Raw genomic sequence first — 11788 nt, forward strand, 5'->3', positions numbered from 1 at the left:
CATTCACCATAGGAAAAAAATTTGCAGAAGGTTTAAACACTGACTTTTTATGGAGTGATTTTTTTTTTAAACAGAAGTATACTGTATATTACTGATACAAAATTGAGGAAAATATATTGAACCAGACAAAAAACTGAGATAAAAAGTCTTAATTAAAATTTACTTTTAGAGGGACATAAAGCTTTTGCTTTTACTAGTTATAAAGCTGTGAATTTTAGCAAATCAAAGTAAGCATTTTTAAAAGTAAAGTGTATTATTTGTTTAGTTATAACAAATAATGTTGCTTATAAACAATGCTTTTATAAATTTTTTATTGTGCTAAAGTATTGAAATAGATTTAGTAAAACAGTTAAAGTAATAACAAGGTAGCATTCTTATATAAACAACAGTCTTTGGCAAATTAAAAAATAGACAATGGCTTAAATTATTTCTAATTCTAAATATATAGATCTTTGATTGCAGCTTGGAAACGTTTGCCACTGTGTATTTACAGCAGTGTTTTAATTTCATAACAGCAAAGTTCAAATGGAAAAAAATCTTTATGGTTTGATGCTATAGTGATGCTAAGAAAAAGAGTTCTACATGCATTATTGCTAGATTTAAATCAAATGTACACTATTATTAATACAGGCAAAGTATTTTTATGCTCGTATGACCTTTTAAGGCTTATTAAACACATCTGACTCATTCCGACGTAATTGTGCATAAATTAGTAATGAATATCTGAAAAATAATTTGGAAAATTGAAAGGTATCTCTTTATGTAATAACGCTATTTACTAATTCATAATGAAAATTAACAATTGTCAAGAATATAGTAAAAACATGAAGATAAAAGCCCATTTAAAAATTTTGCTGACTACTTCCTCTTACAGAAATTTTTTATTCCTCTAAGCATGAAACATTTATTAATTATAGAGTTCATTTGACACACCATCATAAACCTTGTGATAAATCTGTGCTAGTATCTCATAGTTAAATTATTATTCTGTTGCTTGGCTTTTCATATCTGTTGCACATCTGGAGCATTCTAACTGAGATCTCTATAGAGGTGGGAATTGTGCACTGTATTTCTTATTGTAGTCTAATAAATGTTCAAGAAGTCAAAGATAAATACTTTTGGATTTTGTTTGAATTTTATTCTGAAATTAATGGCAAGTAGCTTTTCAAAAATAATGAACTATATTTAGCTGCAATTAAACACAAACAGAACCTTAAATATAATTTAAAGAATATTTAGCACAGGGAACTATAATTCAACGTCTTGTAATAATCTATAATGGAAAAGAATTCAAAACAGAATCTATACATATATATACACATATATATGTATATATGTGTGTATATATATATATATATATACACACACAACTGAATCATTTTGCTGTACACTTGAAACTAACACAACATTGTACATTAACTATACTTCAATTAAAAATGGTTAAAAAATAAAATAAAGATATATTAAATCTAAAAAAAAAAGCAGATAGGAGTTTTAGAAAGTCCAGGAACAAGCCAAACTAAACAGCATATTATAAGGGACATATATAAATTGATAAAAACTATTCTAAAAAAGCAAAGAAACAATAAATAGATAATTCAGGAGAGTAGTGATATTAACGAGATAGGGTGGGACAGGGATCCACTGTTGGAAGCAAAGACAGTGGTCAATATTCCAATTATTGGCAGGTTGCCAGAAAAACAAACCATGTGATTAGAGGGTTGGAACTTTCAGTCCTATCCCCCACCCCCACCCCCCACAACCTCCAGAGATGGGAGGGGGCTGGAGATTGAGTTTAATCACCAAGGACCAATTATTTAATCAATTGTGCCTATGCAATGAAGCCTCCATAAAAATCAAAAAAGGACAGGGTTTGGAGAGCTTCCAGGCTGGTGAACAGGTGGAGATGCTAGGAGAGTGGCGCACCTAGGGAAGGCATGGAAGCTCCAAGCCCTTGCCCCATGCCTTGCCCTATACATCTCTCCCATCTGGCTGTTCCTGAGTTATATCCTTTTATAATAAACTGGTAATCTACTAAGAAAAAAAAAAGAATACTGATGTGATGGAATGCCTTATAATGATCTAATACTCTGTTTTAATATGAAATTGCTATGTTTTAATACTAGTGTACAGAATTGCTAGAAAATAAACCAACTTTTTCCTTAGACAGTAAAGCATTTTCAATGCTATTACAAATGCTACAGTGCTCTTTGGCAGAGTTAACTGTTCACTCTCTTGGGCTCCCTTAGCTCTTTCCTAGTGCCTTTTGTATATATGATCCTTAATTATACTGTATTGTATCTGTCTGTTTATGGGTTTTTCTACTTTTTGGCAGGAACTTACATATCTTTGTTATGGAAGTTCCTGGCCAAGATTCTGACCCAGAGCAAGTATTCATTAAATTTCTTTTGAATGCTTGAATGAAAGGATGCTAGACATTAGGGAGATCCCAAATTACTGGACTGTTTACTGGATTCTACTCCCTCTTTCTTACTCAAGGGCATCGCTTGAGCAATTCTACCTTACTTTCTCCTGTAGCGTCAATTTTTCCCTTTCGACCCAATGATTCCCACTAGCATACGAACATGCTGTAATTTCTCTAACCGTAAAAAAAAAAAAACCTTTCTTCGACAATAAACAGCCACCCCGCTACCACTTTATTTCTCTGGTCCCCTTTAGAGAAAGACTCCTAAAGTCTCACTTCTCTTCTCAGTCTCCAATTTCTCTCCTCCTCTTTTTTCATCCTAGCTTTACTGAGGTATGGTTGACAAATTCAAATGTTATACATTAAGGTTGTACAGCATGACGTTTTAAGGTGTGCAATGTGATTATACACACACACACACACTGCGAAATGATTACCACATCCTTCACCTCATGTAGTTACCATCTACGTGTGTGTGTGTGTGTGTGTGTGTGTGTGTGTGTATGTATGTGTGGTGAGGACACTTAAGATCTACTCCCTTAGCAAAATTCAAGTATACAATGGAAAACACTAGAGTGGTCCCTCAAAAAATTAAATATAGAACTTCCATAGAATCCAGCAACCCTACTTCTGGGTATATATCCAAAGGAAATGAAATCAGTCTCTCTAGGAGATATCTGCACTCTCATGTTCATTGTAACACTGTTCACAATAGCTAAGATATGGAAACAATACAAGTGTCCATCAGTAGATGAATAAATAAAGAAAATGTGGTATATGTATACAATGGAATATTACTCTGCCATAAAAAGAAGGAAATCTTGCCATCTGTGATGACATGGATGAAACTGAAGGACATTATGCTTAGTGAAATAAGCCAGACACAAAAAGACAAATACTGTATGATCTCACTTATATGTGGAATTTCCTCCTCTCTCTTGAACCTTCTCCACTTAAGCTCTTGCCCTGAACTCCACTAGAACTACTATTGTCAGGGTCACTAGTGCTTCCATGTTGCTAAATCCAATAGACAATTCTCAGAACCCTTGACTTTTCTGATCTGTCTGCAACATTTGACACAGAGGATTATTCCCTTCTTGAAACACTTTCCTTACCTGGCACCCAGGATTCTGTCTTCCTCTGGTTTTTGTCTCCTCTTCTCCTCCTAAACTCACAGGCATCCTTCAGAGCTAAGCAAAAATGTCATTTCCCCAGGGATACTCTCCTTGACCTTGCTCTAGGTTGGGTTCCTCTATGTTTGTTTTTATTTTCTTTTGTAGTGTTTTTTAAATAGCATGCCAGTTATAGTCAAATAAGTATTTATTAAATTAGTTGCTTCAATTCTGTCCCTATTCTAGAATGTAAATTTCACAACGGAACAAAAATTTCTCTGCCTACCTGTGGTATTCCCAGCACTTAGCACAGTGCCTTAAACATAGTAACAGCTCAATATTTGTTAACTGATGACTTGTTAAGAAAGTAAACAGGGAACCTTCCTCATACATTGGACTAAAAAGGTCCAAGCTATACCGTTAGTTTCTATTTTCAAAGTTTCCTTCCCCTTCCTTCCTGTCAACTTTCCATTCCCCTCCTTTTCACTTTCCCTCCCTCACTTCCTTCTAAAGAACCTGACCAACCACTTTCATTATTCTAACAAATTGAGCCTAACAGAGCTGTTTGGTAATCAAGCCAGAACTAGAAGTCCTGCCTCCTGATTTCTTATCTAGAAACATTCCCATATTAAGCTACCCATGATGTATGCTGAAATACTACTGAATTGCTGCCTTTTTCAATTGTATCCCTCCCCTATCTTTTAAAAACTCTGTCCCCAACATGCTAAAATCATTAAGTTTCAGGGTGATATACAGCATCTGAGAAGTAATCTTCTCAATTACAGTTGTCAAAGAGTTGAAAAAAAAGACAGCAGAGAAATTTCTCCTTACGCCTGATATATCCTTTAATGCTCACAAAAGAAGCTTTCTCTAGAGGCTAAGGAGAAAAAATATATACATACACACATACACACATCTGTTATGAATATTTTAGCCAATATTTTGATGAAAATGAGTGTATTAAGGAATGTTAAGCTATAAGCATGCCACATACATCCATCAAACTCCCCACATACCAGACAGAAAAATTGCTTTCAGATGGTTGACTGCATTTCTAGGAAAACATCCCGAGATTATTTAAGGTAGAGAATCACACATTTAAAGAGGAGTAAAATTGAATTAAGTGGAAAGTCAGTAATTTTTTAAGGATAAAGGCAACATATCTGGATCTAGTAAAATAAGTAAAAATAGGCACTTTGATCCCTAGGGCCATATTTTTAAAATTTCATTTCTGGATAAAAGAGCTTGGGGAAAAAGTGGCTTGTAAACATCACAATGTGATGATTATTTAAGTACTGGATTTAATGCCTTATAATATAAATCAAATACAAACCTAATGATTATTCATTTGAAATTGTTTCAGTTGCATTAATGGAGAACAAAAACAATTAAAATCTCATTTCAAAGAATACGCTACATCTTGTTTGTGAATTTTCCTATCGCTTCCTAAAGGTGATCTAGACTTTAAATGGGGAGTCACATAAAAACTGTTGAAGGAGAAAATTTTGAACTGCATAAAAAATTATAGGGAACTTTTAACACTTGATTTCAAGGTTAATTACATTTTGAATCAAATTACATTCTACCAAGAGAGCAAATGTGCTGTACACACTGGCGTTCAGAAAGGTTATTTTAGTTGAAATGCTGCCACTGTGCATAGAGACGGGGAAGGATTCAGATGGTTTAAATACTGTCTAAGTGGCAAAAGAGTTCTGGGTTCTCTTTTGAAGGCTCTGGTGGGTAAAAAAACAATGAGCTCTGCTAAATACTTTTGCCCCCTGCTGTGCTCAGCAATACAATTGTGGGAAAGAAAGATGATGCGGGGTAAATAGTATTTGGTTAAAAACATCCCATTTTCAAGTTAAAAACTACAATTAAAGCAAACTATTTTTAAAGATCTTAGTAAAAGCAGTATCTTGAAAACCTTATCAACATATAGAAGACAGTCACCCCTTCTCATGAAAAGCGAAAAGGACAACGATTAAGACTGTCAGTTGAAGACCCTCATTTGAAATAAACAAAACGACGTAATAACTTTATAATTCCTTTCACATATTTTTCTCTTTCGGATCATATTAGTCAGTGAAGTTGGCAAGAAAGGTAGAGATGAAAAACTTCACACACACCACAGTTAATTTCTTAGGATTTCACCGATAATTAGTTTTGGAGTCAGCCTGTGAATGTAGACTTTGAACTTCTATTTCAGTACTCTTTTCACTGCATTAAATTGCCTCAGTGATGAATTCAAGACCATTGCATTACACAAAAATCCAATTCATTTTTCTTCAGAAATAATTCACTGACATGTATGATTGCTGCTTTTTAAAAAAGTATACTCCCAGCCAGTTTGCAACTCATGCAAAAAGTTCTTAAAGGCTAGGTAAAGAACTAATGGAGGATTAGAACATAAACTGTAGATGTAACTGTATTTGTTGTCCATCCCTTAACAAAGATGGAAAATAAACTGGTTTGACATGATGTGTTATTTATAAAGTGACGCTAGGTTGTCATACTTTTAAATGGCTGTATATTGTTTTAATTATTTCCTCCAATGTCTCCAGTCATTAAGATAATCAGTGTATAATTTTTAGTCATCTCTCTTTTAACAAGATTGGATATAACACTTGACATTTTCTATCCCCAGGGTTCTATTTCCTTCATGATTCTAGCAAACTGTTTTGCAGTGATACCAGTAATTCTATGAGGAGCCATGCACTGATCTTTCCAGTTAATATTTATTACTTTAGTTTGGACTTCCATCACAAATAAGATTTACTCTAGAAAATGGCTTTTCTGCACAATAAAAATGAAGATGACATTCAACAAGCTGTCTGCTGGGGCAGACTTCAAGTTAAGAATAGAGGCTTTTCCAAATGCTTATCTGTTAGGTCAGCTGTTTGCAACTTAAAACAAAGAAATTTTATCATTGGCATATTGGTCTTTAAGAGGACCTGCACCTCTATTTCAGCCTTTCCAAAATATATTCCATCAAACATTAGTTCCATTGGGAGGTTAATAAATATTTTGTGACCAAAACCAAAAAAGATGCAATGTACAAATACATGTGGGAAACAATAAGCTAACCCCAATTCAACAAGATTTTCAAAGTCTTTAGTACGCTAATGTGCATTTATTAATCTCCAAGAGGGGGATAAAATATGCAGAGCTTCCCAATCTTATTTAACCACGTAATCTCTTTCATTTACAAAGATTCTCTTTCAGAACTAGTGATCTGAAGAACATACATAGGAAAATGCTGGATTACTTAAGCCACATTGTGATCTGAAAGCAGACACTGAGCACTCTATTTAAATTTCACCTTGCTGCCATTTATTATATCTTTTTCCCATTGAGGGAAAATGCATTCCGATTTCAACTAGGCACAGTGAGTTCCCTCCTGTTCCAGGGGATGTCATGATTAGGTTTTCTACTATAGAGCAGGGTAAGTCATCTCAGATACTCACAACCTTATAGAGAATATGCTAAGTTTGAGTAAATGCAGGTCTATCTTTCCAGAGCAGTAAGTTCCCAGATTCTTTGAATAAAAAAAAGGCAATTGGCCCTAGGTCATACAAGGGCTCTTTGATTTTCTAGTCATATACATCTGCGTCTGTATTCAATTTGTCTGCAACTGATTCTTCTTAATTTAGCTAGGGTTTCTCAACAGCAGCACTCTTGATATTTTGGACTGGATCACTCTTTATTGTTGGGGGCTGTCCTATTCATTGTAGGATGTTTAGTAGCATCTTGGGCCTCTATTCACTAGATACCAGTAGCACCTCCACTCCCATTTATGACAACTACCAATGTCCCCAGAAATTGCCAAATGCCCCTAGGGGGCAATACTGACCCCAGTTGAGAATCTCTGAGTTGGACTGTTTCTATTCTTGGCTTTTCCATTTTGTCTTTAAGGGAAGCACTAATATCTTTGTGTTAATTCATTTGAAGAGTTTTTCTTTTCCTCTAATAGTTGCATCAGCTTTGTTGATTTGGTTTGCTAATCCTTCCTTTTTATCCACATATTAATATTCTGGAGCTTTATTAAAAGTTTCTTTTTTTTTTCTTAAGCTTACTGTTTTATCTATTACCTAGTACCTTCAATTCTTTCAGGGCAATCTGATCTTGCCAGGTTTCATTTCTTTGAAAGTCTCCAACTATTTAACTTATTTCACATATTATTTTCACTATCCTTTTTTAAAAGCAACTAATCTTAAACTTTAAAAAGGTGTGGGGTTTGAATTGTTTTCAAAATTTTGATGCTGAGAGGTTATAACTAGGCCCTTCTGCCTAGCATATGAGGTAGTGGTTTCAATAACAGAACTTAAAAGAAGACTTGGATCACGAAGGTTTCTAGTGTTATGAGCTATTTGATGCTCTTCCTTCTACTTTTCAAAACCAAACCAAAAGAAACAAGCAAACTCTATATTTCTTTTAATTGGTATGATTTAAATGGCTGGTTATTTATTGGGTAGGTAGAGGGACCAAACGGAGGGAATACTTCCATTCCTTTTGTTCTTTATTAAGTCCCTCCACAGGAAAGGAGGAAGTGTTAATTTGATCCATCAGCACTTCAGAATCTTTGAGACACTTGTATTTATGAGCAGTAGTAATTTATTATGCCATTTAGGCACCATTTCTTGTAAGCATGGTTTCTTATTTTTTTTTAAGTCTTTATTGAATTTGTTACAATATTGCTTCTGTTTTGGCTGCGAGGCATGTGGGATCTTAGCTCCCCGATCCAGGGATCGGACCCATACCCACTGCAATGGAAGGCGAAGTCTTAACCACTGGACCACCAGGGAAGTCCCTAAGCACCATTTCTTGAGTACTTTCTATGAGGCAAGACCAGTGCTAAGTACTTGAGATATAGTATCTCATTTAATGCTCATAAAAACACTAAAAGTAGTATTGCTATCCCATTTTACAGATAAGGAAACAAAAACACAGTGAGGCTAAGGCTCAATTACAAGGTCAATCAGTTATTAAAGGCCAAGCCTTGGCACCAAACTCAGGTCTATCTGACCTCAAAACTCATGCTCTATTTCTATCAGTAAAATTATACAAGTTAAAGAAGAGTGCCTTCCCTAGGTGATTACTCTAATTTTTACATTAGGAACAGACTATTTTCTATTTCTATGCCAAAATATTGCTGAACTACTTTTCCATCAGTTACACGGTCCCTTATCACCATCACCTCGATACTCAAAATTATTTTGTGAAGCTAACTAACATGCAGTCTTTATGAAGTGTATTAAATAAGTCCAAAGGAATAAGAATTCCTGTGAGTATAGTACATATCTCATATTTCTGAATTGTTGATTCACTAATTTCTATTTCTATGTTTAGTTCTGCTTTGGAAGTAGTGCGTTTTACTTGAGCACAGAAATTTCTTGTGGTTAGAATCCCATTCTCTTTTCTCTCTAGCATAGCTGATGAATGACAGCTGAACTTTTATTTGATAAGGAAGATAATTTATATGCAAAAATCACAGGAAAGGGAAGAAGCTTTTATTTGGAAATAAAGAAATGCGAATGTATTACGTGTACCTTTAAGAAATGTTTGAAATAATGTTATTAATTATAATTTAACTGCCCAAAAGATAGAATGAAGTTGTAAGACAGAGAAAGGTGATTCTGAAGTATGAGAGACCCTGGAACCTTCAGACCATATCCTTACCCCACACTGATAAAACTCAGTTCACAGTATCACTGCCCATAAGTCCTTCACCATGCTACTGTTAAATCACTTCAAGCCATTTGCTATTCATGTGGATAAAAGGGACATGGTATTTGGTTTTCTCCTGTCCCGACTACTCTGGTGGAAAATGTTCAGGTATAATATTACAGAAATTAATTTTCCTCAATGCACAGTGTGTACAAATAACATTTCTGAGGAGCACTTGTAAAATACCAACCTTGCATTCGTTCATGTGCTTTTTGTGAGGTCCTGGATTTTCAATAAATCAGAAAAGGTCTGAATTCCTTCAAACCAATACTATTCTATAATATTACTGTAAAAAATGTTTTTATCCTATTCTTATAAAATATGACCACTCACAACCACTAAGGGACTCAGCCAACTGTGTCTACCTTTTAGCAGGTTTCTATGCACAGAAATGTGCTATGATGGAACAGCAAGGGCAAGGAGTCTGTGAACAGTTAAAAGGGAAAGCTGATGGGAAATATTACCATTCTGAAAAGTTGCCAAGCAACTGATCCCATCAAATTTGAACCTTTGCCTTTGAAGCATGAGCAGATGAGACCAAATAGTTAGTGATTTAATGCTATCCTTTTTCACCCTTTTACTTTCACATTAAAGTTTCTTTTTTTCCCCTGAACTTTCTGTTTATTCACTCCACCTTATTCTTGAAAGACTTTTAAATGGCTCATATTATTATTATTTACCTGTTGAGATATTTCAGTTCTTTGTTTTTTTCCCTAGCTGTATTGAGGTATAATTGACATATAAAATTGCATATATTAACATGATGATTTGATATTATATGTAAACATTGTGAAATGATTACCACAATCAAGCTATTTAACACATCTATCATCTCAAATAGTTATCCTTTTTTTGTGGTAAAAACACTCAAGATCTATTTTCTCAGCAACATTAAAGTCTCTATGTAATAATGACAACAGTGAAAAGAAATATCTAGCACATACTGGGCACTTTCTAGGCAATTTACAGTGTGTTGTCATTAAATTCGAACAGAAAGTCTATGAGGCAGATATTATCATCTTCATTTAACAAATGAGAAAACTGAGGCCTTGAGTAACATTCCTAAGGTCACATTGGACTAATTAGATGGCAGTCAGGATTACCAAGTATGGCTGATGATAAAGTCAGTGCCAGCGATCACTAATCTAGGTTGCCTCACCTACTATATCTGTATTTCCAGACATCATTCTTGTTTATTGTTTTAGGAAAGTAAAACCTATTATATGCTCTCTCATTTAAAAAGGGCATACACATTGTTGCTAACTGTACCCCTCAATTTAGCTATCTTTTCCTAAGGTGTGTTAAGGCCATGTCTATGTAGATGCATGTTTATTATAGTGTCAGGAAATACAAAACATACAGAAAAACATATACGATCAGATCTAGTTCTGCTTGCCTGAAATCAAATGCTTGAATTTGGAAGGGGTAATGAAATTTTTGGAAATTATTTTCCTACACTTTTGCAAATTATTTTCATAATAGTTAGCTATCCAGTACCACTGGTAGAGTCAACAAATATCCATGGGTATTTAATCCCAGCTCTACCACTTACTAGTTGGGTAAGTTATTTAACCCATCTGTAAAGTGAGGATTCTATTAGTATCTACCTCACAGGGTTGTTGTGAGGATTAAATGGGTTAATGACTTTTAAATGCTTAGAAGAGTGCCTGGCATACATAAATCTCAACAGGTATTATTTACTTATTTTCTAGACGGGCCATCCACTGTCTATCCATACTGTATTTATCTTACAGCTTAGGGCAAATAACTGATCTTTTAATTCACTCTTAGCCACAAAGAGTGGGTTCATGATATAAAATGAGAACTTTGGTTAATCAATACATTTTAAAGCTCACAATTAGGATATTTTCAAGTATTTTTCTTTCCATCTGTTTCTATCTCACAGTGTCTAATAACAGAGCTTCCCTAAATATTTTTGTCTTATATATCTATCATATGAATGAAACCAAAAGCACACACTAAAAACTGTATCATGGGGCTTCCCTGGTGGCGCAGTGGTTGAGAGTCCGCCTGCCGATGCAGGGGACACGGGTTCGTGCCTCGGTCCGGGAAGATCCCACATGCCGTGGAGCGGCTGGGCCCGTGAGCCATGGCCGCTGAGCCTGCGCGTCCGGAGCCTGTGCTCCGCAACGGGAGAGGCCATAACAATGAGAGGCCCGCGTATCGCAAACAAACAAACAAACAAACAAACAAACAAAAAAACTGTATCATGTTTCTCCTTTGCTTCTCAAAATCCTATTTAGATTCTTATAACTCTAAACCTCTTTGAGTAAACAGGTAAGCTGGGAAGTTAATAGGTAGTAACGGTGACTAAGTCCACATACTTGAAGATAAGGGTATTTGTAACTAAGAACTAAGTTGAACACTGTAAGGCTAAAGGACTTATACAATGCCTTTTAAGGTATTACACAAGTGCTAACAGGTTAAATTACTGTCATTTCAGAAAATATAAAATGTGGACTTTTTTGTAACTTCAGGGTTTTTTTTTTCAATATACTTCAGCAGG

General features: G+C 34.9%; 1 protein-coding gene across 3 annotated transcripts in view; it reads right to left on the bottom strand.

Moving 5' to 3' along the window:
• CNKSR2 (connector enhancer of kinase suppressor of Ras 2) overlaps nt 1–11788 on the bottom strand; it is a 258846-nt gene that overhangs the window by 89136 nt on the left and 157922 nt on the right. The window lies entirely within an intron of this gene.

The sequence above is a fragment of the Lipotes vexillifer genome, unplaced genomic scaffold, assembly GCF_000442215.2.
Source record: "Lipotes vexillifer unplaced genomic scaffold, Lipotes_vexillifer_v1.1 scaffold1442, whole genome shotgun sequence".
NCBI classification, from domain to species: Eukaryota; Metazoa; Chordata; class Mammalia; order Artiodactyla; family Lipotidae; genus Lipotes; species Lipotes vexillifer.